The sequence below is a fragment of the Amblyomma mixtum genome, chromosome 8 (genome assembly GCF_055824585.1).
Source record: "Amblyomma mixtum isolate Tamu chromosome 8, ASM5582458v1, whole genome shotgun sequence".
Classification (NCBI taxonomy): domain Eukaryota; kingdom Metazoa; phylum Arthropoda; class Arachnida; order Ixodida; family Ixodidae; genus Amblyomma; species Amblyomma mixtum.
In genome coordinates, this window is record NC_143019.1 from 85,595,879 (window position 1) to 85,620,291 (window position 24,413).

The 24,413-nt window shown below is 49.3% G+C and overlaps 1 pseudogene; it reads left to right on the forward strand.

The window, feature by feature from the left end:
- Window positions 1–2,425: 2,425 nt before the first annotated feature.
- The window catches only part of LOC149333280 (cytochrome P450 2A9-like), a 61,156-nt pseudogene continuing 39,168 nt past the window's right edge, over window positions 2,426–24,413 (forward strand).

Consider the following 24,413-nt stretch of genomic DNA (forward strand, 5'->3'; position numbering starts at 1 on the left):
CACGCAAGGATGGAGAGACTCAGACGTCTCTTGGTTGGCCACCGTAATGACCCCATAGCAGACGTCCGCTTCGTGTTCTTTGAGATGGCCGGCGAGAGGCACATCTCCTACGGTCGATTTGATAGAAAAGTCGCCTAGCAGACAGTCTGCGACGTGAGCGTTCCGGGTGCTGGCGAGAATCAAATTTTGTTCCTTGCTTAAAAGGAGGCTCAACTCGGCTGCCTGAGGCGCCCCGAGGAAAGCGCCGAACGCGGCACCGAGCTCGCCGTGTTGAAAGGCGTCCCGGATGGCCAACGATTTCCGGGGCTTGATCACGATGACAAAGTCGTTCTTTTGAAACTTTGGTAAAGGCTTGGGCCTCCACTTGGTTACTGGGTTGCGGCCCTTACGGCCGGAGTCCTTCGCCGCTTGCGAGGCGGGAGCTTGGTGGGTAGCATTTTCGGCGGTTGCCGAGGCGTCCGCCGCTATTTTGGCCTCTCGTCTGGAGCGACGCTCAAGTAGACGGAGGAGAGATTCATTGCGGATCGGGTCCGCGGGTGCCGATTTGGGTTCCACAGTGACTTGAAGCATCTGAAAAGCGTCGTCATCGATGCCTTTCAAGATGTGTTGGATCTTGTCGGCTTCCGACATACGAGCTTGACCCGCTTGCACAAGTCGACGACATCTTCAATGTAGCTAGTGAAGCTTTCACTAGCCTGCTGAGATCGTTCCGGCAATCGCTGTTCGGCTCGGAGTTGCCTGACAGCCGGTCGACCAAATACGTCTGCAAATTTAGTCTTAAAGCTGGACCAGGTTTGAATATCTGCGTCATGGTTGCGATACCAGAGGTTAGCCACACCGGCGAGATAAAAGATGACGTTGTTTAGCTTCGTCACATCGTCCCATTTGTTGTATACGCTCACCCGCTCGTACGATGTGAGCCAATCTTCAACATCGTTCTCGTCAGTCCCGCTGAAAATGGTCGAGTCCCGTTGACGAAGGGAGCCGGCACAGATGACAGCCTGGCCCACTTGTACGGCCTGGTGTTGGACGTCCTCAGGCATCTTGCGCGACGGGAGAGCACGACTACGGAGCTGCAGGGCCGATGTTTTTACCCCGGCACTTCCACCAAATGTAACGGGGGGTTTGTTACGAGGTGCTGGGGCGACGGGAACGGCAACGGCAGCAGTCTGGGATCAGGTCGGCAAAAGACACACAAGCGTCGAGCTGGCAAAAACTCTCGAGAGCACTGTCGTTGTTGTTGTTGTTGTTCACCTCATGCATCGTCTTCGTCTTGGCAAACCATCAGACGCATCTTCTTTTTTAGCCTTACACAGTAAACTTCTTCGCAATCACTTCGATTTCAGTGCATTTATGGCTGGGTGGTGAAGCGAAAGCCTTTCTTGCTTCATGAGTGGCGTGGACGGAAGCTGTAGACAGCCTGTCCGCGAAAGTGCACGCTCCAACTGTCAATTATACGAACAGAATATTCAGGTCTAGGTAGGAATTAAACCAGGGCCGCCGGCGTGCTAGACGGAGACCCTCCCACTCCGCCATGACACTTTTTTTGCTTATCGCCATTTAAAGTGGAATAAAGACGCGTCTAGTTAACGCGCAGTTCTCGAAAACGTATCTTCGACAAATGTACTTACGCCTAAGCAGAGAAATTGTGAGCATGTTAGTCCCAGATCTCGTAATGCAGCGAGTACCAAATTTCCTCCGTTTCCGGTAAATTTCCTCGGCGCTTGGCGTTACTTGGCGTGTACTCATAGCGTCATCGTGCGGCACACACTGAAAACCCCCCTTGATGTACGGCGCTGGCTCAGTAGATGGCGTAGGTGACGAACCATGCACAGCTTTCGCCTTTCCGCACCTAAGAAAACTTAAGTGGAGGTCATAAATTTTCTTTAGGTCGAGGCCTTAGGCAGGGAAGGAAGTATGCGAGTTCAATTAACGTACAGGCTAGCCTCCGATGCAGAGCGCTCGGGTTGAGCTTGATGTAGATTCTTTTATGCATCTTTACGCTTGTCCATACATAGGACCTATGGAGGGAGCTCAAGACATTTTATTGTTCTTAAAGCTGTGCTCGAAATAAACGTTTTTCTCTTTTTGTTTTTTGCGTGTTGGATGAACTCGTTCTCCTGGTCAAAGGTGTAAAGGCATCACTAAGGTTGGTGAAAGTTTGTGTTTCTTCGTAACTTACTTTTTATGCGTGTGAATTCTTGATTCCTAAATTTAAAGTGGTAGGTATCTAATGTGCACCTCAAAGATTTTGAATGGAAATGTGTGCATTTTCCTCTAAAACCTTTAGGCGTGCCTTGCGTGCAGCTGTACATCCTGCTAAGCATCTGGACAATGCTGCTTGCTTGCAGGAGCTCCTTTTCGGGAATTTCAACACATCACTTCCGTTCAGCGGAAGGAAAGAAGTCCTTCACTTCTTCAGGCCATGAATTTCGGTACACTTCTGGTAGCTTCAACTACTTATCTTCTAGTTTGGCTTCTGGTGCGGAAATGGCTGCGCCGTCGAAGGCTCCCTCCGGGCGCTAAGCTCCCTCCTATGGCAGCCACAAGATCATTCATCGGACATGTGGAGATGAACCAGCCTGATTTTCACCGCAAGAAGGCACTGGAATGGGCATCGCTCTATGGACCTATATTCAGGTATGTTTTCCAGGGAAAGCTGGGAACAAGTGATAATATCTTACAATTAATTTCTCCAATGTGGAAACAAGGCCACCTTGCACATTCACTGCCATCCAAGTGGAAAGCGTAGTTTGCAAAAATGAAATAGTGGCTCGCTACGAATTATTTGAGTTCGTGGCAGGCGTGATGTTGCAGACCATTCCATGTCATCAGAGAGCTGGATAATAGCTTGCGGGTTGTATTCAGAGGCAGGAATAAAATTGCTTTATGGGGCACTTCTCACCGCAAGTAACGCAAGGAAACCAGTCTGGCTACAGTGAAGATCACTCATAAAGACATATTTATCTCGCATGTTATCTAAACAGGAAGAAAGTTACAAATGTGCGACGAAAACAAAATTTCCCAAACTAGCGTTGTTTGCAGCATGGCATGCATGTGATTTACGCTATATGGTAACCGTTGCTTTTAATTAAAGAGTGGACATAAATTAGGTGGGGTGAAGGAAAAAATATCCTTACAAAAATGGTCGTTGAGGTCGTGTTGGAGTTCAGAGTGCACTCAACAGGCTGACATGAATTCATGTTCAGACCAGGAAGGGGTTTCTTTGGTCGAATCTTGATAAAGCGTAGAATGTCAACGAAAAGTGGCCACCATGCTAGATTTCAGTATTGTCAATAAAATTTCTGCACTGGTTTCATGTTGAATTCATTTCGAAATTTTAGGGTCATTCAAGAGATTTTTCTGAACCTCGGCTGTGGTAACAAATTTAAGGAATGCATATTTTGTCGGCATATTTACATCTATTGCTGCAATTTCTCATTACCGTGACGCTGACGTCCACAATCGTCTAGTGCTCCATATGCACATACGCACGATCATCCATGTGCGTATGTATAGAAAAAAAGTACTCTAGCCTAAACAGCCAAGAGATAAAGAGTATGGAACAGTATTACATATGAAGCTTTTAAGAGAATCTCATTGGACTCAAAGATACAGAAGGTCGACTATTGTCGCCCGACACACAAACAGAACCGCGACTATTGTCGCCCGACACGCAAAAATGTTACAGAGCGGTGACTATTACCGCCCGCCACCAAAAAAAAGCGAAGACAAGTGTCCCGCGAAAGCTCATAAGAGTCCAAAAGACGTGGGGGAAGAACGTGGATAAACTCTAGCTGCCACTCTGCGCACAACAAAAGAGCCGCACCGTCACACGGCCCCCGCTGGCGACGATGAAGCGGATGCTCTACCGTCTCAGGGACTCGTCTTCCGGTAGCGAGACACAGTCTAAGCATGCCTGCTCAAATAGGCGCGCTCGCACGCGTTGCAGCAGGGGGTACATGGCCCGTTGTGGACGGCCCTGCAAAGACTCTCTGGCGCCACAACACAAAAGCACTTACACATAATAACAGGCGCACAAATGTCTCGCGCGGCCTGGTGCGTGAATCCCGGGAATCAAAACACACGCGACATCAGTCGCCAAAATGTCCTCGCCACCACGTACGCGAACATTGCATGCTCTAAGGTCTCAGTCTCACCTCACTGCGGACACCGCGAGGAAATTGCGATGCCCACGCTGCGAACCGGACTCTCGTCTGCAAGACCACCCAGCCTCGAAGCCAGCCGAAGTCGTGGACGTCTGGTGGAAGGTGGTGAGACGTCAAATCTCGCCACCGCACCTTCCTGCCCCGCTCTAGCTCGCAAATGCGGGAGGCCTGCGTCTGAGAGACGTCGACCTCGGGTAGAGTAGCGGTGAGAGGCTCCGCCGTCCGACAAGCATACCGAAAGAACCCCAGCTGCTCTTCGGCTGAAGGACCTACTACATGACCAAAAACAGAGGCGGCGCGACTTCCCGAGAAGGTGAGCGAGGAGTGCTCTTCCCGGGTAGTCGGTGGCGATGACCAGGTCGTGGACGCCTCGGACAGCGAGAACGCTGCGCATTGTGCGCAGGTTGAGCAGGCCAAACCCGCACATGCGCGTGGGAAGACGGAGGACCATGCCAGCACGGTCTGCGTCTTTCCCGCCCATGAAAAACTGCCGCAAAGTGTGGCCATAACATGAACTGACAAGGAGTTCGTAACTTTTCCAATACAAGCGCAATCTCTACTTCATTCTCTATATTGTCCAACACTGGGGTGGCCGAAACAGTGCCGGCAGTTGCCTGCCGATCAGCAAAGTTATGTCAGTTATTACTATTACTATTCTTTTTTAGTGTGGAATAGAAGTAATGAAGCCCGCCTGCGACGTTCTGTTAGATGAAGACCTTCACTCATCCATGAACAGCAGAAATAAAGCACAAATTAAGCACCCTTTTAAGAGCACACATGCAAATCATTCGAAACAGGGATGCGTGAAAAGGCATATTGCACCACTGGCACTTTTTTCTGTGCAAGAAAAGAGGTAGAGCGATTTACTAGAGCCTTAACAGGTGCTGCATGCGTTCTTAATATTCATAGTTTACACGACGCCTATCAGACTGTTTTCATTTAGTTAGGCTTAGACACGAATACAACGAGACGATTCAACATAAATTGAACATAGATTACTTGACAATTAATCTTTTGATTATGTTCAACAAATATTTTGTTCAAATCGCCATGATCATATTCAACAGCCTGCTGACTATGTTCACTTGCTATTGCGAAAGCAGATGATGCAGAAGATGCTAAGAGAAATTGTGCAAGCAGAGCATGCATGCTCTGCTTGATTTCCCTGGCCAGCCGAAAACAGAATTAAAGCAACAGTAGAACGTCCTTGCGACCTATTTGATTCATTTTGAGGAAAACTAAGACTGGGCGAGCAGTACATAGAGAAGAGGCAAGTAAACGAACACTAAGGCTGCGCACACGTGTGAAAATGAAAACTGTTTTTTTTTGGGGAAAGGAAATGTCGCAGTATCTGCCTCACATATCTCGGTGGACACCTGATCCGTGCCCTAAGGGAAGGGATAAAGAAGCGACTGAAAGAGAAAAAGAAAGTGGCGCCGTAGTGGAGGGCTTCGGAATAATCTCGACCACCTGGGAATCTTTAATACGCACTAACATGGCAAAGCACAAGGGAAGGGCGCTGATGAGGTGGTGGAGCGATCGCGGCTTCGGCCGCTTATCTGTTTTTTCAGCAGCGTCCGCTTCGGCCGACACGGTTGTTGCTGCGACGCGCGTCTTTTCTTTTACTCTTTCCTCCGACCTTTTAATTCTCCTCTATCTGCACGCGGCAGCGGTGGTGGCTCGGCTCGAGCCAGTACGCAGGCCCGTGCAATTTTCTTTTCATCCTTCTCCCAGTCACAACAACAACAAAGCACAAGGGCGCCTTGTGCGTTTCGCCTCCAACGAAACGCTGCCGCCGCGGTAGGTTCGAACCCGGATACTCCGGCTCGGTGGGCGAGCGCGCTAACCACTGAGCCACCTGCGGCGGGTGAGGTTGTAATCGTTTGTTCCCTCCGGTCCTCGTCGTATTCGCACACTCTTAGGTTTGCTAAAATTAAAGTATTTAAGGCTTGCAATTACAACATGTGAATAGCAGTTAGCAAGCAAACCGTTAATGTGTGGGCTTCCACACAATTTCGATAACCGAGAACTTCATATCCAAGAAGAGAAAAAAAAATATTTGTTGAAGAAACTCGGTGAATATGAAGTTAGATGAGATCGCTTGTTAGCACAGAACATTGTCATGTGCTACAGTGCTTATAACTATCAGAACTTATGAAATTTTGGCGTAACTTGTCATTTATATGAAAACGTACCCCTAAGGTGTCGAAATATGCAATGCAGCGGACTACTTACCCTATCGAATACTTTCTAAAAGGAGTTAATTTCCACGTTTTAATAATGCACCTAGGGATGTAAATCTTTAATTTATACGCTCTGCAAAAGCGTTCCAAGCTGAAAATAAACTTAAATTCTCTAATATAAACTATGTTGAGTACAATCAACCAATATTTTGTTTAGCAGATGTTTAGTAGGTTCAGCCTATATTGAGTTCATGTTGGTTTCCAGTTAATTCAACAAGAGCTCAATGAGGCGTCAACTGAAGCTAAAAAGTCATTTTTGATAAGGAAATAAATATACTGCCTTCCTGCACCCACTGACTAAGAAACAGCGCTCACAAAAGCGATGCCCCCAGCGCCATCACTGTCTGCCCCTTATTCAGAATCGCAAACAATACCCTATTCAGGGAGCTATTTTTCCACCAAAAACATACTTTTCCGCTCTAATGTGTGTGTTTAGGAAAAAAAGGAAAATGTGCCTTCCAGCGATTCTTTACTGAGATGTTCCTAGGTTCATACAAAGTGTCGTATGTGATGGACAAAGTAAAACTAACACGTGAGGACATGCCAAGTAAACGTCCGAAGGATCAAAGAGCCAATTCCTGTTTTTGATTTGTACTTGAAATTAAGAAAACAAAAGATGTTCCTGGAGGTGTAGAAATTGGCCAGCACAAAAATGGGGGATCACGTGTTACACCACACGCACAACCAATCTATTTGCGAAATAAAGGGTGCTGAATCGCCTGAAACAAAGCTAGGTGCTGACCACTCTCGAAAAAAGCTTTGAGTTAACTAAGCGCACAATTGTATGCAAGGCGCCCTAGACGGTTAGCCATGGATGAATTCTGCTATAAGAAATGAAGCGCACAGCTCTGCTGCCGTGTCGAGCAACCATATTCGCATAGTTGTGCCATATGTGGAACATACTCTAAAGATCGAGTAATGTGGCAGTTGTAGTACTTCTTTTTATTAATGGTGTTTATGTTTAGCAGCGCAAGTAAGAATTAGCGAAACGGAGTCAGGTAAGCGCACTTCCTGCTGCTCGCGAAATTCCGTGTGTTAAAATTTTATTCAGAACGTACTTTTTATCCGCACTAGTTAGTATCTTCCTCGGCATATTTATAGTGTTGCACATGCACAAAAACATGTGGACATAGCGAGGCAATGCTCGAACAGGCGTTCCATTGAGCAGCTCGAGGCGGGGGCTAGCAGGCGACACAAAGAAACACGTGACGAAAGGACTGTCACGATAGAGAGCACGGGTCAGGACCTCAAACCGTTGGTTGACACACGCGCCGCCATGACGATCGTTCGCAAGTCGCTGTGCCGGTAGTATGAAAGCGCGCGGTCAACACTGAAGCTGACAGGGCGTCTAGGAGTCAGGTAGTCGCCGAAGTAGCGTACATGCCACTGAAGGCAATTGAAGGTGCACGCCTAGTGTCGTTTAAGTCCTCCGCCCGTGGAGTGCTGTGTGCTCTTCTGACCAGTTAGTCGCAGGCGTAGACGTCCTGACTACGCCATGTGACTATGAGGAGCTTCTGCGGGGAGAGTAACAAGTCATTCAGAGGGAATAAGAGCTGAGGAATTAAACACCGACGAAGAATAGAGGCCGGATACGAGCCTTAGTGGCGATGATACAATAGCGTTCGCCGTAGAAGCTGAGCCCACTATCAGCCAAACCGAAACGAACCACACAGCGAGGCAGCAGTTCCGCACCGCAGAGCTTGCTGACGAATAGCTAAGCGAGTCTTGGGCGCAGTCCAAAGAGGGCTCACACGGCATGCTTATAAAGGACGAGCTGCTTTTCCGCCGAGAGCCAGTTGCGGGACGCCAGTGTTGCCAGTTGGTGCTACCATCAGAACGGCCCTCAGACGTCTTAAGGTTGGCGCATTATTCGGTGTGGGCAGGTCACCTGGGAGAAAGAAAAACACTGCAGCGAACAAAAGAGTCGTGCTACTGGCCAAGCATAGCGAGAGATGTGATGCTATACTGTCGTATGTGCTGCTCGTGCCAGATGAAGCCCCCTGCGTGCACTCTAAACCGAGTGCCAATCACGCCTCGATGTAGACAAGACAGTCCGTTTCAAGTTGTCAACATCGATTGCATAGGGTTCATTCAACCACCATCCATGCGCGGGCACCGTTATGCGCTGTGCGTGGTCGATGAAAACACCCGGTGGCCCGAGGTAGTTTGCTTGCGCGCTGACGGCGAAGGCAACCTGCGAGGCGTTGTTACAGATCTTTGCACGAATGGGTGTGCCGGAAACGGTGTGCTGTGATCTAGGCACAAATTTCATGGATCAGTTGACTAGGGAGCTGTTGTGCAGGCTAAGAGCATGCCCGAGATTCTCCACGCCCGACCACCCACACAGCAACGGACTGGTCGAGCGGTGGAACGGGACTTTCAAGTCTATGGTATTCCATATTGTTGAGGAGCATGGCAGCGATTGGGATCAATTTGTCCCTTTCCTGCGATGGGCGTACAGAGAGGTGCCTAACGAAACGAGAGGTCACTCTCCGTTCTAGCAAGTGTATGGAGTGTGCCAGCGGGCCGACTCTCCATCTTGCAAAAGAGATGGAATGGAGACTAGTCCGTTTCCGACTCTTTGACAATTCCAGCCGATGAATAACTTTTGAAGCTACGGAATAAGTTAGCTGAGGTAAATGCGAGAGCCAAAGGCCCCTGTGCTGAGGCGCAAAGTACGCCAGTCGCTGCAATCTCCCTGCCACAAGTAAACACTTCGCTGAAGGAGACGAAGTGTTGTGGCTCGAGAAGGAGGGTCAACGTAAATTGATGGGAAAGTGGATAGGACCGGTGAGAATTGTACAAAAGCTGCGGCCATACAGTTATCTGACCGAGTTGGAAGGCGGCACACGTCGATCTGTGCGCGCCAATAAACTAAGAGCGCATCACGAGTGCGCTAGCCACGTAGGGACAGGTTTCGAGGGGGACAGTGACTTAGATGACGTTTCTACATTCCCAACGCCGTCTGGTCAGGGTAACACCGTATCGGCCGAGGCTTTAGACCATCTCAGCTGTTCGCAACGGAGAGAGCTGACCGTAGTGCTCGCTAAAAACGGGCAAGTGTTTGGTAGTAAGCCAGGCAAGTGCACCGTTAGCACACACGGGATATGGCTGAAAGCAGGAGCTGAGGTGGTGGCCGGACACACTTACAAGGTGCTAATGGTGTTTCGGAAAGAGGGAGAAAGGCAGGTCGACGAACTGCGAGAGTGGGGACTGATATTCCCGGTAGAGAGCGCCCACGCACATCCCGTGGTATCCGTGTCTAAGAAGGATGGTGGCATAAGGCTGCGCTGCGACTACCATGGTTAAACTGTGCGAAGAAAACACGGACAGAGACAGAAAAACATGTACACACACTGAGCGCTCAGTGTGTGTACGTGTTTTTCTGTCTCCGTCCGTGTTTTATTCCCGCAGTTTAACCATGAACGAAAAGCACCAACTAGCCCGCCAGAAGACTGCGACTACCGTAGACTCAACAGTATTACGGAACCTGACGCATTCCTCATGAACATACCATCGGAGCTTTTATTTCAGCTTGCAAAGGGCGTTACGTCACCCTTGTTTACAGGCTGACGGGATATTGGCAGATACCATTAGATGACGAGTCCCAAGCGCTCACGGCGTTCCTAACGCCGGTCGGGCTATAGGCGTGGAAAGTTATGCGTTTTGGGCTCCGGAATCCAGCTCCACATTGCAGCGAAATTTAATGAGGTGTTAACACCACACAGAGAGTATTCTTGCGCTTACATCGATTATTTGGTCATTTTCTCAGAGACATGAGAGGAGCATCTGAGGCACATCGACAACGTCCTCAAATCCGTAGCGGCTGCGGGATTCACCATAAATGCAGCTAAGTGCCGGTTCGCGAGAACTGAGGTGGAGTTCCTCGGTCACATTGTGGTTCGGGTAAGCATAGCGTCAATCCGACAAACGTGTGAGCTATTGAGGAGATTCCATCGCCCCAAACGAAGCGGGGCTAAGCTAAGAAGCTTTCTAGGGATGGCGAACTACTACAGACAGTATGTTAAAGAGCATTCGCGGGTCGTGTCCCCCTGACTAATCTGACTAAAAGACGCACCCCTTAACGACTTCCCTGGGATGACGACGGGCAGAAGGCCTTCCAAAGCATTAAATAGTGTTTGGGGCGCGCAACTACACTCTATGCGCCAGACCCTAACAAGGAATTTTTCCTAATCACCGATGCCTCTGATTACGCCGTAGGAGCATGTCTCGCACAGTGCAACTGACAGCATTCCCATTGCTAACACGACACGCGGAGCCAACGCGGCAGCACTGGACACTTGACGCTCCTGCTCAGCAACCACGAGGCGCCCCGCATCCACGCACTCTGCCGTGAGCACCAAGCGGAACAACGCATGGCGGGCTGCCTTCGAGCCACGCTGACTGGGCATCGTCTGCCCATTCATTTTGATGCCTGCGAAAACACAGATCTCGCTGCTCAGGACATTCGACACTCCGGCACATAAAGTATGCTTTCACGAGACGTACCCGCACCCGCATTCGGACTCTCGACCTAAACTCCCCAAGCCTCGGCATCAGGCGGGCAATGAGCGCCACTTCGGAGAAGAACGTGATCCGCCGACAGGGGCACTGGGAGGGAACACCTATGGACCAAGCTTCGAGCGAGGCCAAGAGAGACGACAGAGACGCCGACGGAACGAGCAGCGTCAGCACGGTCCTCCGACGTTCTGCAGATCCTCTGAATCTACCTAAGTTTTAATGATTACGTTTGCTTTATTCGCGTATCCGGCTAAGTTGTAATAATCCAGTTCGTTTCTAACGAATCCGGCCACCTAGACTGCTGACACGACGATGGAGGGAGGGAATGCCCGATCGCCTTCCAAAGCAGAAAACTCAGTCCTACCCAGATTCGGTGGGCCACAATTGAGAAGGAGACCTGCGAAATTATCTGGGCGCTGACTAAGCTTGAGGCTTGGTTGTTTGGTAAACAGGTACGGGTGGTGACGGACCATAATCCACTTAAGTATCTCGACCTTACCAGCCCCCATAGTGCCAAACTAACTCTCTGGGCTCTCGCTCTGCAAAGGTTCAATGTGACAATTGAACATTTTGTTTTGCGGTTCTCCCCACTTCCCGCCGGTGGGAAATTAAGTGTCCCGCTGCGCCGCAAAATTAGCTTTATTCATCGTTTGGTTCCATTCTTTGAGGGGCCGTCTTCCTACTGTGGACATAGCAGCAGTACCAAAGGGACGCAGGAACAACTCCCTAAGCTGCAGGACCACCACCGGGGACACCACGTAGGACACCGGAGCCCAGCGTGCATCCAAGGGATTTCTGCTCTCCGCTTTAGGGCCAGGATGGGTTCTGTCTTGGGTCGCCGAGTCTGCCTAGGCTGCTGGTACTTTGTACCTGGCGGGTATCCGCACCCTCAACCTACGGGCTCATGGCCCGCAGCCATGCCATGGAAGGAAACGGACTCCCACGTGCATGGGACAAGCTCTCTCCTCCACCCGGGGTAAAGGGAGAACGTAGCCTCCCAGCGTCAAGCTGGACCCTCTTTGTAGGGTCCATGTCAAGACATTTCAACTGTGGAGCCGCACCGACACAACTCCAAGTGTCGCGGCTAACAACCAAACCGAGTGGTCTGCTCGGCTCCCGCTCTGCAAAGGTTGTGGACAATTGAACACAAAAGAGGCACCCAAATGCTAACGGCGATGCTCTGTCAAGGCTGGTGGCTGCCAACTGACGGGGCTTCACCAGGGGCAGAAGTACGGGGTCTAGGAAACGCTGAGGGGGCTTTGTCATTGCGTGTGTTTACAGAGGCCGGGGGGAATTATGCCTGACGCCTCTCCGTCGCGTTGTTTTACTTACTGATGGTGTGGCAGCATTCTGAAGGCTATGCAGCCCACTTGGCGGGAAGGTGTTGCGCTCCTCAACGCGACGTGCGTCATTGGAACCTGAGAAGACTGCAAGTTCCCCTGCGAATGCGCCGGCGGCGGTCAAGGGTGGACAAAACAGCTGGGCCGGCCGCACATTCCGGCGAACGTCGCTGCCACTCGGTTTACTCGAGAGCGGTTGTAGCGGTGCGCGCCTTGCAGTTGGTCTGGGTCGGCAGCGCTTCCCGCGAACTTTGGTTCGTCGGCAGCGTCGGCACGCATGGCTCAAGTGGTTCAAGTGCATCTTGCTACAGCCGTTTACGCTCTTTGACGCAACGTGTGCTGCCCGGGCGTTAGGCGAAGCAGCGCTCTCCACGCGGCGGCGAGTAAGATCAACAATAGCTCCCGGCGGCGCGACCTCCCACGTAAGATGAGCGGCGGGTAAGGTTCTCGTTCCCCGGAATGCGAGCCTCGCGCGTCTCTGGGCCTGGCGCACGGGATGGAAGCCGCGGACTCCGAACGCTGAAGCGCATCTCTCTGCGGCCGTTTACGCTCTTCGACGCAACCCTATGCCGTCCGGACTTAAGGTGACGCCGCGTTCTCCACGCTGCGGCCAGTGCAATGAACAACAGCTTCCGGCGGCGGGACTTCGCGCGTGAGATGAGCTGTGGGTAACGAGAACCCTGTTCCTTGGGATGCAAGAATCGCTTGTCTTCGGCAGTGGTGCATGGAGCCACGGACTTCGAACACTGCGTAGTGCGTGACGACCACGGGAGAGTACGAAGAGAGTCGTGATTGGTGCAGTGAGTGCGAATGCGGGGAGAAACCGTTACGAAACATTTGGTTCCGCCCAGATGCATGAACCTCCCGCCTGATTGGCGAGGCTGGATGTTCTTTGTCTCGCGAGGCTATTTAATGACAGGTCGTGGTGTTCTGGGAGAGATTGAGATACAATAAACTAGCGAAAACTGTTGGTCGAGCTTCCTGGCAGTCCTCCAAGGTGCCCGGCTGGCACACCCCACCAGACCGGCGGTCAGCGAGTTCGAGCACGGCGGGTGAGGGTACGACCTCTTCGAAGGCCTGAAGCTCAAAAGACCATCGCCGCTTGAGACGAGCACGGCGGGTGAGAGCCGGAAAGCGGCTCCGAAACTTGACTAAACCGCTTTAGGATGCTGTTCTCACAGTGGACGTCGACAATTATAGCACAATGCTTTAGTGCAGTGAAAAAGTTTGCATTAACGTTTTCTTTTCTTTTTTTCTGTTTTTGCAGACTCAGGGAGTACTTTACAGACGTGGTTCTCGTTAACGACCTGGAAAGCATGAAAAAGTTTTGCCGTGGAAGCCGGTACACAGACCGTCCAAATATAATGACCTTCGGCAGCGACTACTATCTGGGTAAGTGTGGCCGAGGATCCAATAACGCGTCAATCAAGCAATTATATGAATGCTAAGCGAAAAAAGTAGAGTTCGCAAAACAGTATAAAATCATCAATGTACCACTGCCAATGCATGGGCGTTCTAAACCACGTGTGGCAGTTTGTCGTCAGGAGAGATAACACGCCCTAATTTATTAACCATTTTTACACTTTCACATTAAATGTCGCGAGTAGTGCCGAAACATAGTTATCATCAGTGGTTTCACAACCAAACGTTTTGGAAGCTCATTACACTGCTTATTCAAACGTGTCAAGAAGCGCTATCCCCTCAAGCTCGCCTTATATCTTGGGGCCCCAATTGTAGGATTGGGGCTAATTCACACTCCTTATCTCCCACTCGAATTGCAAATTAATTTTTGTTAGGGTGCGCTATTCATGTTTCCACGTGTCCGCCTCTTTCACATCAGCCGGCTTAGAGCTGCTAAATATGGAAATCAATGCTATAATAAAGCAAGCATACTCTGCCGCAGTATGCAAGTGTGGACATAAGTGAACGGGCACGTAAGGTATATGCGTTGTCTGCACAGCGCCACGCAGCCAGGCGAGGAGAAAGCTGAAATGTGTCACGAGCAAATGCCCATCTCCCGCGTGCTCCGCATGCCTTGCGTGACCCCAGTCTGGATTTTGCTCTTCTTAAAGCGAGAACGAGAAGGGCTGGGCTGTGCCACCGACAAATGCACAGCGGCAAGTTCTTGTCACGGTCACTAGTGCCACAAGTAAGGGATACTTTTTGCCGAGGATGTTCGGCGCAGCTACTGTTTCTCAACGGTCATGTTCAAGTGCCCACTTTTGACATGAAGAAGCGAGCGCGTTGAGGGAAAAGGCGGAGACCTATCGAATCAGTCCAGCCTAGCATCAAAGTAGAGTAGCGGAGGTGGGGCAGAGGTTCTTGGATATTATCTTGGCATCGCCTCCCGCGTTGTTTGCATGCGCCTTATGGTTGGGTGCATCGGCGCTGCGCGTTACGCTGGTGCGATCTCGTGCGTTCCGGTTAAGTATGAACGACCCTGCAGATACAGATGGTCAGAGCTGACGCCTTTATAGGCGATGGTGGCAGCGCGATGTGTTCTCAGACTAGAATAACGACTTTAAAAATACCATGGCTACTGAGAGCTGAGTACAGAACTGCTGCAACAATGTACTGAAGCGCTGTAGCGTCAAGGTCGGCTGGTAGGTTGGAGTCACAGTTGAATGAATAGGTGCAATAAACACGCGTCTCCTGCCACTTGAATTCATAGTTAATGTTCTAAAAGGCTACGCTGTTCATGTTATCACGTTACGCCTCTTTGACCTCAGTCGGCTCACAGCTGCTAATTATGGAAACAGAATCCCATATTAAAACAGCCATAGTCTGAAACAGTGTACAGGTATAGAAATAAGTAATCGACCATGAAACCGCTATCCGAAGTGGTACTCGGTGCCACATACCTGCGGAAGGAGAAAACTGAAAAGCGCTGTTTGGGCGCCCATTGTCGAGCCCCTCTAAGCGCTACGAATGCCTAGCCTGCTCCCTAGGTCGATCTTGCGCTTCTTGAAGAGTCCACGACAATTGTTGGGCAGTGCTGCCGCCGTATGCATAGCGGTGAATTCTTGTTGCTGTCTGTAGCACCCCAAGGCAGGCTAACCTCTTGCCGAAGATTTATGATGCCGCTACTTCTTCGCAGCTAGTATGTTGAAGTAATACACTGTTAGCTCGAAAGCCGCATGATACGATGTGATCACGACATAACGTGGAATCGCATAGAACGTAGTTTTGAGCGAAAACATGGCGCCGCAGTCTGCTTCTCAGATGTCTTGCAATCCTACTTAATGCACTTGGAACCTGTGTGGGCACTCCGCATTAGGTTCTCCTAATTAGCGTTTTTTATCAGGCGCTAACATCAAACCCGTGGATGCTTCTGTGGTTCATACTTGTAGAAATGCTGTCGTAGAAGTTGAGTCGAGAATCACAAGTGCGGCAAATAGAGTCTCGACCCATTTCTACTTGGCAGTATTCACTGCCAATATACAATGCGAGTTGCTACTTGCTACTATTTTTGTACACATTCAACCTTGCAAGAGAACTTTATTTGCCGCTAACCACTCAGTTTTTTTTGTGCTTGGCGCTACAGCATTGAACTGCAAAACTTCTCCCAATTCTTTTGACAATAATAGAGAAAAGAAGCAGTTCGGACAAAAACAGTGATTATTTGATTGGGTCCCTATTCAAGTTGAAAATGACTTTTCGATATTATAGGCAAATATTAAAACTAGTTATCAAGCAACATCCATGACAGGCGCGAACAGGAGCAAGTGTAGAGGGGGAACAGAAAAGAGGAGTGTAGTGGCAGCAAGGCAGAGTGTAGGGGACCGGCGCTTGTATCACCTGCGCCGACTGGCATGGGGGAGAGAGAGACCTTGGGAGCCGAAAGCGAGAAGCGCTTCGCGCCGTACTTTCTCGTGAGTGTATATGAAACGGGGTCCGAAGCACTCGCATTCAACGTGGCGGAGTTGTTCCCCATGGCATAAACTGGAAGCAGCATCACTCTGGTAAACTTTAGTGTGATCATTTCATAGACAGGTGTCCCAAGAAATATCGTTACTACACAGAAAAATCTTCGATTAATTTGTTGGGAATAATGGTGAATTTTTCTAGAATATTGTTTATATATGACCGCCGGTGATGGTTTCGGTTAAGGGTGCAGGCCAAGTTAAACCTAGAGGCATTCGCCGATATTAGGTAACTAATCTTCGAGCCCTGCGTGCACCATGCAAGCTGTTCGTTATTGCGCTGGTCAGGCGTTGTTAGTTATTGTTGGTCATCGCAGTCGATAACAATTCTCTATTATTCGCGCTCTGATGACCGCCGAATACGACGAAGTGCTAAAGACTCCAAAGTTTAGAAATCCTAGTAAGTGCGTTCAAATAGGCCCTAGAGGTAACATGCAGTTGACAAACTTTGTGTGTAGAATAAGCAGTGACATGCATGTAAATTTCAGGGTTGTCGTTACAAGCCGGTGATCTATGGGCGACGAACAGAAGATTTTTCTTGAGAATCAAACATAGCATTGGGTTCAGCACACTGATGGAGACACAAATTGAGGTAAGGTGTATATATATTGTGGAGATTAACACCGTTTTAAATTGCGATCAAAGTTATTGCGAAAGTCTGGGGAACAACACTGTGTACCTGCAAGTTGAAACCAACAGAAAAATGCGAAGCATTTATCATACTCTGCTGCGTAGCGCCCAAAGATCAGCGAAACCTGTCTCTGTTCTGCAGCCTGTGCAGTCTTTGCGGCCACGTGAGCTACCACAGCGATACCAACGGATGCACGGTCGCGTCTGTAGCGTTGTTGCCGTGACGACACGTGACCGCACGTGAATGTTTACCTGCTGTTGCGAAGCTGTTGTTTACCTGCTGTTGCGGCACCATTACATAAACCTATGTTTGCAGTCTCCACTCTGAGCCGGCTGTGTGGGGATTCGTACGATAGCTTTCGCTGCAAGTTTTCAAGATTTGCGGTGTCTTTTAGGCCTTGACGAAAGAGAGCAAATAAAAATGGTGTATCTTGAAACCATGTCAAATAAATGAGGGGTAAACCGCATGAGACTGGCTGAAATTCAGCCGCTGAGTCATTTGGTTCCAGTTTTGAAGCTGTTAAAAGCGAAATTTGGCGGTTCGACGTGCAGGATAAGTCAGTCACTCGCTCATCTGCTTACGGAATAAACAATCATTCGTAAAACAGGACAGAGGAGTAGTTGGTTCGAAGACCTGAAGAAGAGCAAATAAACTGTGTTGAGGAAACGAAAAAAATTTGGATGACTCTTTGTTCCTGTCTCCCACTACGCATGTCCGCTTGCGCGCATTCTGAAAAAAAAAACACATTTTTCTAGAAGGATGGATAGCTGAGCGAGTTGGTTATAGTTCATTGTGGGTGGTACAGCGCAAAAGAGACTAAAGAGAGAAAGAAGCAGACACCACAGCGCTCGCATGTGGTGCATCTTTCGTTTCTTCTTTCGTCTGTTTCGCGCTGTACCACCCACAATGAGCATCCCTGTATTTAGCATAGCATTTCACTTGTCGACATTTTTGTTCTCCTGTCAAGGTCTTTTGCAAGCTCCACCTCAACAATATCGAGATAATAATCAGTAAGGGTAAATTGTCGGTCCACACCTGGGGGCTAGAAGTACGGGCCAGAAAGGCAGGTTATGAGAAATAACGCTGAGATGACCGCCAACTATAGTAATAAGTAACAGGCAATGTTATCGATGGCCCCTTACGATAACGGAGTGGATTCCAGGGGAGGGGGGGGGGTAAACGTAGGAGTCTAAGGCAGAAAATATGTTGGGCTTATGTGACGAAGATTGCGAGGGAAAGATGGACACAGCTGATGTAGGCCGAGAATTACTACAGTTCACCACTAGTGCAATTTGTTTGGATTTGCATGCAGTGTGGCTTTTTATGTTGCTGGCGGTGGTAAATATGATGCGTTTAGAACCTCTTCCCGTTCACAAGGAACAAATAAACGGGCTCAGAATATTTACTTTTTTTTATGGTGGAAGCGTCGCAATGCTGTTCAGTTACTTCCACAAAACTACTGAGCTCACAACCAAGCGCTTCCCTCCTTCTTCCACCCTCAAAAGTGTATAACACTGCCGCCGAGCACTGGCTAATAGGAGAGTAGGAAATTGAAGGCAGGATCAGCCATAAGGTTTCAGTCCCTCAATGCCGTTTTCCTGGTACAAGCTGTTGAGGCACCCTTTTTGAGACGACCGCGTTGCAACCTCCAGGTCGGGAAAAAGTGGTAGGGTATTAAGGCTTTAAACTTACTAGACGTGTGAAAAATGTTTAGCCTTGTTGACCCATATTACCTGGATCGTAGTATTGGTTGATGAAGATGTGCAGTGCATAGAGCGTGTTTCTGTTGCAGTTTCACAGTAGGCGGGATCGGCTGCGGCGATAACACAGTGTTTTCATGCATTGGTCATTGAAGTTGACGTGTTCCAGCCGCCCCGGGTTCAAGACCCATTGGCTGCAATATTTATTTTAATTCTGCATGGGCTGTTGCTAACCGAAGCTTTGCCAAGGTCACCCTCAGTGTCAAGCTTACCAAAAACTCTTGAACCGGTTAGACGTCGTGATTTTTTGCGTTCACGCTAAAACTGTCCGGCGTCAGTGGCAGCGTCGACCGTTCGAAGCCTTGAAGCAGGAGCGGACAGAGCAACCAGCCGCTCTGGCAACCTAGGTGGGCCACTGTCACGAAATTCGGTGCATTTTGAAAAAAACCAGACCACAATTCTGAAAAAAAAAACAGCGCCGCGCGGAAGCGATCTCGCCAGCTCCCGTCGTTAAAACAAGGGAGAAGGAAACCCCCGAGAGCGCCTAGCCTTGTGTGTGTTGTTGCCCTCTCCACCATCACTCGCTGGCGCGGCGCCACGAGAATTACGTCAGCCCTAGTCGTCGATTATTCGAGGATGTCGAAGTAGTTTCTACTGGATGCTGACTGAGAGGGCGTAGCCTTGAGTGAGCAATATGATGCCCTCTCCCTCTTCACTCGCGCGTCGGCGGCGGCACCACACAAGAAAGATCTTGAAGCATCTCAAAGCCAATCTTCGCGCCTGACCAATTTGGACGCGCGTCCAGCGAGAGAAGTAGATTGTACATCTGGTAGTGTGTGTATGCTTGCGCCTGCCTTGGCGCGAAGAACGGACAGACGCGCAGCTTGCCTATATATGAACGGCGTTGACCGCTGTCTGTCAGCCCGACCCGCCTTTCAAGCTTCACAGGAGCGCACCCACTCGACTCCCGGGACAACACAACTCGCCCCATTACGGACCAATGAAGCAGCGTGCGGCAACATGCAAGGCGGCTTCGTCGTGAACCTCTGGTCGCGGGACTGTCGGAGTATCTGGTGAGCAAACTGTGTTTTATTTGTTTGGCTCTCTCTTGTGTTAGTGCACTTTGGGTGCAATAATTCTTTTGTATTGTAATCTCCCTCGAGTGCAACTTTGCACGAGTTGCCTTGTATTGTAAATCATTATGTATATCCTCGTTCCAGTGATTGTGAAACCGTCTTTATCGTCAATTTGCTTTATAAAGTTTGTTTTGTTTGTGAACCTATGGCTGCGACCTATTCTCTAGATTGCGATGGCGAAAGCTGGGCACCAAACGACCAAACCCCTTGCCACTTGGTAGCTGATGTCATTGAGCTTGCCGCGCTGAGTCGAGGGCATCTTCTTTGAGGCCGAGACCACTACACCACGACTCTTTAAGCGTGTCAGGAACGCATGCATAAGTGCACGAAGTGGTGACAATCGTCTGGCGTCTGCGGACAGGATATGTGATGCTTGTAAGCGCGGAGAACAGAGAAAGAGTCGAAACGTGTTTACGACGAGGTCGTGAACAAGTATTAATGCGAAAGCCTTTAATTCCTCATCGTTGTCGACAGAAGGTTGTCAGCAGAAAGTTGTCAGCAGAGGTGTCACGCTTTCTCTAGTGAGACCAGGAAAAAAATGTTTGTTCATGATGGGATTCGAACTACCTTCCTTGCATTCGGCAACCAAGCGTGCTAATAGCTACGCTACTTCCTGTCTACGCATAAGTAGGTCTCCTTGTCCAGGGCGCTGAAAGTGTTTGCAGAAAGGTGTCGAATCAGATGGATGCTTCCCAAACGCACTCCATTGTCTCCAGCATATAAAATTCACAAACAATTGTGTACTCAATTAACATCTTAACCACACATCAGTGACAAAAGCAGCAACATCGGGCTAAAGGCTTTCGCCTCACCGCACATTAGGTCATCAAAGTGCCCCCCCCCCCCCCCCTGATTGTTTTAGCAGCAGAGCGATATTGTGAGTCGCTGCACTGAAGCGGTTAGTGAGGTTCACCATGTAGAGGTATCCTTTGCCTTGCGGTGCTGGGTCTCCGAAAATGAACTTGAAGGAACTATAGTAGAGGTCGGCATCGAGATGGGGACATCCTGAGCAAAACTGCGCAAGTGGGTGAACAAGAGAGAAAAAAGAGGGTCGTGAAAGGCTGAGAAGGCTGGAGAAGAAAGGGAGAGAGAGAGAATGCCAGAGAATACAAGAAGAGGCAGAGGAGCTCTCTTTGGGGCGAGAGAGAGAATGGCAGAGGAAACAAGAAGAAAGACAGCGCGCTAGAGAAACCACTGAGAAAGAGAGTTAAAGGAAACGTTAAGAAGAAAGATTACGGAAAAGGAGAGACGAAGCGGCCGAAAGGGGTTTGTAAAGAGAGAAATCAATCCTTCTGACGAAGCTTGCTGAAGTTACTGAAAGCTTACTGAAAGCTTCAGGGAGACAGCCCTGTTCCGAACCCACAGTGTAGGCCGAACGTGGAAGTATACGCGAAAGTATTCCTTGTACTTTTGTGCTCCATGTTGTAATGTTGTGTGTATGCACTGGATAATGGCGGCATGTTTTAAAGTGCTTAGTGACCATTGCATTGCGTTATTTATTAGAAAAACATCATTGTAGTGATGTATGTATATTGGTATTCGCCCTTAAGTCTGTGAGCGCGTGCATGTGAGTGCGAATTTCGTGTGATATGAATATTGTTGCACAATATTCTTAAAGGAAGGGGCAAAATTAAGCGCATTTTTGAACAACACAACCATATTTTTTAAAAACACAGCGCCGCGCGGAAGCTATCTCGCCAGCGCGCGCCGTTAAAACAGGGAAGAAGGAAACCCCAGACAGCGGCTTGCTTTGTGTGCATTGTTGCCCTCTTTAACTTCGCTCGCTGGCGCGGCGCCAAGGAAATTACGTCAGCCCCTGTCGTCGAGTATTAGAGGATGTCGGAGTAGTTTCCACTGGATGCCTACGGAGAGGGCGTAGCCTTGAGTGAGCTAAGTGATGCCCTCTCCCTCTTCACTCGCGCGTAGGCGGCAGCACCACACAAGAAAGATCTCGAAGCATCTCAAAGCCAATCTTGGAGCCTGACCAATGGGGACGCGCGCCCGGCGAGAGCAGAAGGAGGTTCCACAGCTGGTACTGTGTATGTGCGGGCCTGCCTTGGCGCGAAGAACGAACAGACGCGGAGCTTGCCTATATACCGGGTGTCCCAGCTAAAGGTAACCAAACTTTTAAAAAAGGCGAAGTGTCCTGGGCCACTGAAACCAACTGAGGGTTGCTCATAGTCGCGTGGCCTAGTCTTGGGTATTTTATTCGCTGTTCAAAGTAAACTAATTAGTTAATTTTAAAAGCTAACTTTTTGATTATTGACTTGAGGAAAAAAGTGTGAAAGAAAAAGTTTTAGATCGCCTCGAAAACCCGCTAGCAGTGCTCTTTCCGTCAAGTTACGATTTACGCAGCTTCATTTATTGGCCTTAAAAGAAAGTTATCACGTGACCAGCTGCTCGCTCACTTCTCTGCCCCAATATACACCCGAATTCTCATAGAGGAGAGGACTTCAGAAAAAACGGATTTTATTTTTTAAGGCGCGTCTTGGGGCGTTGAAGTGGCACAGTTGTCATGTGGAAGCTTTTTCTTAGTGTGCGGGTTATGGTTAAAGGCAGATAAAAAAACTACTTTACGTAATTATTACTTTGCTGCAAATGTCTCAGTAAGCTGTTTCTCAAAGCGATCTACAACTTTTCTATTGACGCTTGGTTCCTCAAGTTAATAATTAAAAAGTGAGTTAATTAAGCTTAACGAATTAGTCAACCTTGAAGAACGAAAGAAATGCTGCAGACTAGGTCACGCGACTCTACAAAACCGTCATTTGGTTTCAGACGGCTAGGACAACCCGTGTTTTTTAAAAGCTTGGTAACATTTAGCTGGGAAACCCGGTATAAAGGGCGTTGACCGTGCTATCTGTCAGCCCGAGTAGCAGTTCAAACGTCACAGAAGCGCGCCCACTTGACTCCCGGGACAACACCACTCGCCCAATTACGGACCAATGAAGCAGCGTGCGCCGACAAGCGAGGAGGCTTCGTCGTGAACCTGTGCTCATCGGTCTGTAGCAGTACCCAGTGATTAAACTGTGTTTGTTTGTTTGCCTTTCTGTTGTATTAGTGCAATTTAGCTGCAGTAAATCTTTTCTATTGTAATATCTCTCGAGTGCCACTTTGAACGAGTGACATTGTATTCTAAATAATTTTGTATATGCTCGTACGAGCGATTGGGAAATCCTCTGTATCATCTCTTTGCTGTGTAAAGTTCCTTTTGTTTGTTAACCTTTGGCTAAGACCCAATCTCTGGCTTGCGACCTGGGAAAGCTGGGCACCAAATGACCAAACCTCTTGTCACTTGGTAGCTGGTCTCTGGCTGAGCTTGTCACGCTGAGTCGAGGGCGTCTCCTTTGAGACCGAGACCGCTACTCTCACACACCCTAAGGGTGTCTCAGAACGTAAGCATAAGTGCGCGAAGTGGTGACAGCCACCTAGATCACGCCATAGTCCTTCATTGTTTTTATAGTCATGATACGACTCTGTAGCGCTATGGGAAAGCTTCAATGTTAATTGCGCCCTTCAGGAGGCGGCGCTAGGAGTCCAGTGAGGGCAACAGTATCAAGCTGGCGCCTGTGCAGCCGCGAGACTATAGGCAACGCTAAAAGGGGGGGGGGGGGGGGGGGGGGGCAGAAGATATTTTCGCTCCTGGTTTTACTTGTGTTCGCAAGAAAGTACAGCGCACGTGTGGCGCTAACATGCGATGACGAAGACTTGCATCATGACGGGTACTTGCTCCAGCCACAGCTGTACACAGGAAAACGTATAGCTGTTGTGTCTGCTGAGCGACTCCTAGCAGCTTTAAAATGGTTGCGTCTTCTTTTATACATATTGTTACGCCGCGTAGCGGCTTACTGAGGACTTGGAGGAAGAAGAGAGAGGCGCGCGCAGACTGATCTGGGCTCTGAGCTACTTGCGGCCAGCTGTGTTCCGTCCAGCCTTCACCTGCATAAAACCCATTTCATCCGCTACATTTGGTGCTAGGTGCTGGGTAAACACGTCCTGCATTCGCCAGTACCCCGTCGCAGCCGCCGTGTAGCAGGTTTGCTACCCTTATCACCTGAGGATTTCGTTTCAATGGCTACCACGCAAGCAACGCAGACCCAAGGACTGCGAGCTGAAGAGGAGATGACCTGGACCCATCAGCGAGATCCGCGCACATTCCACTGCGAGACCGAATATGACGTTGTAGAATGGCTCCGACATTACGAAAGGCGCAGCAAATACAACCGTTGGGACGCTACCGCCCTTCTTCTTCTTCTTCTTCTTCACCTCTTTATAATGGCACATACCCACGTGGGTGGATTGTCCAAGGTATAGTGGTATAAATAAGGAAATTTCCATCGGATTATGACAAAATATCGGAGTCAAACGTCAACGTTGTCTTCTTCCTTGCTGGCACGGCTCTGACTTGCTCGACAATCACGAGGAAAATCTTACGACCTGAAGCCGGTTTGTCGAAGAAATCACGAAGACCTTCGGGGATACTCTTGCGAGGAAGGAACGCGCTGAGCATCAACTTTCCCAAAGAGCTCAACTACCCGGTGAAACATGCACGAAATGCATCGAAGAAGTATTGAAACTTTGTCGCATGGTCAACCGGCAAATGCTAGAAGAAGACAAGGTAGGGCACTTTCTCAAGGGGATTGCTGAGGACGTGTACAACTTCCTGATATCCCGACACACCCGTGCTACGGTTGCGGATGTCATGAATCAATGCCTTGCATTTGAGGCGCTCAAAGCACGCCGGATAGCACTC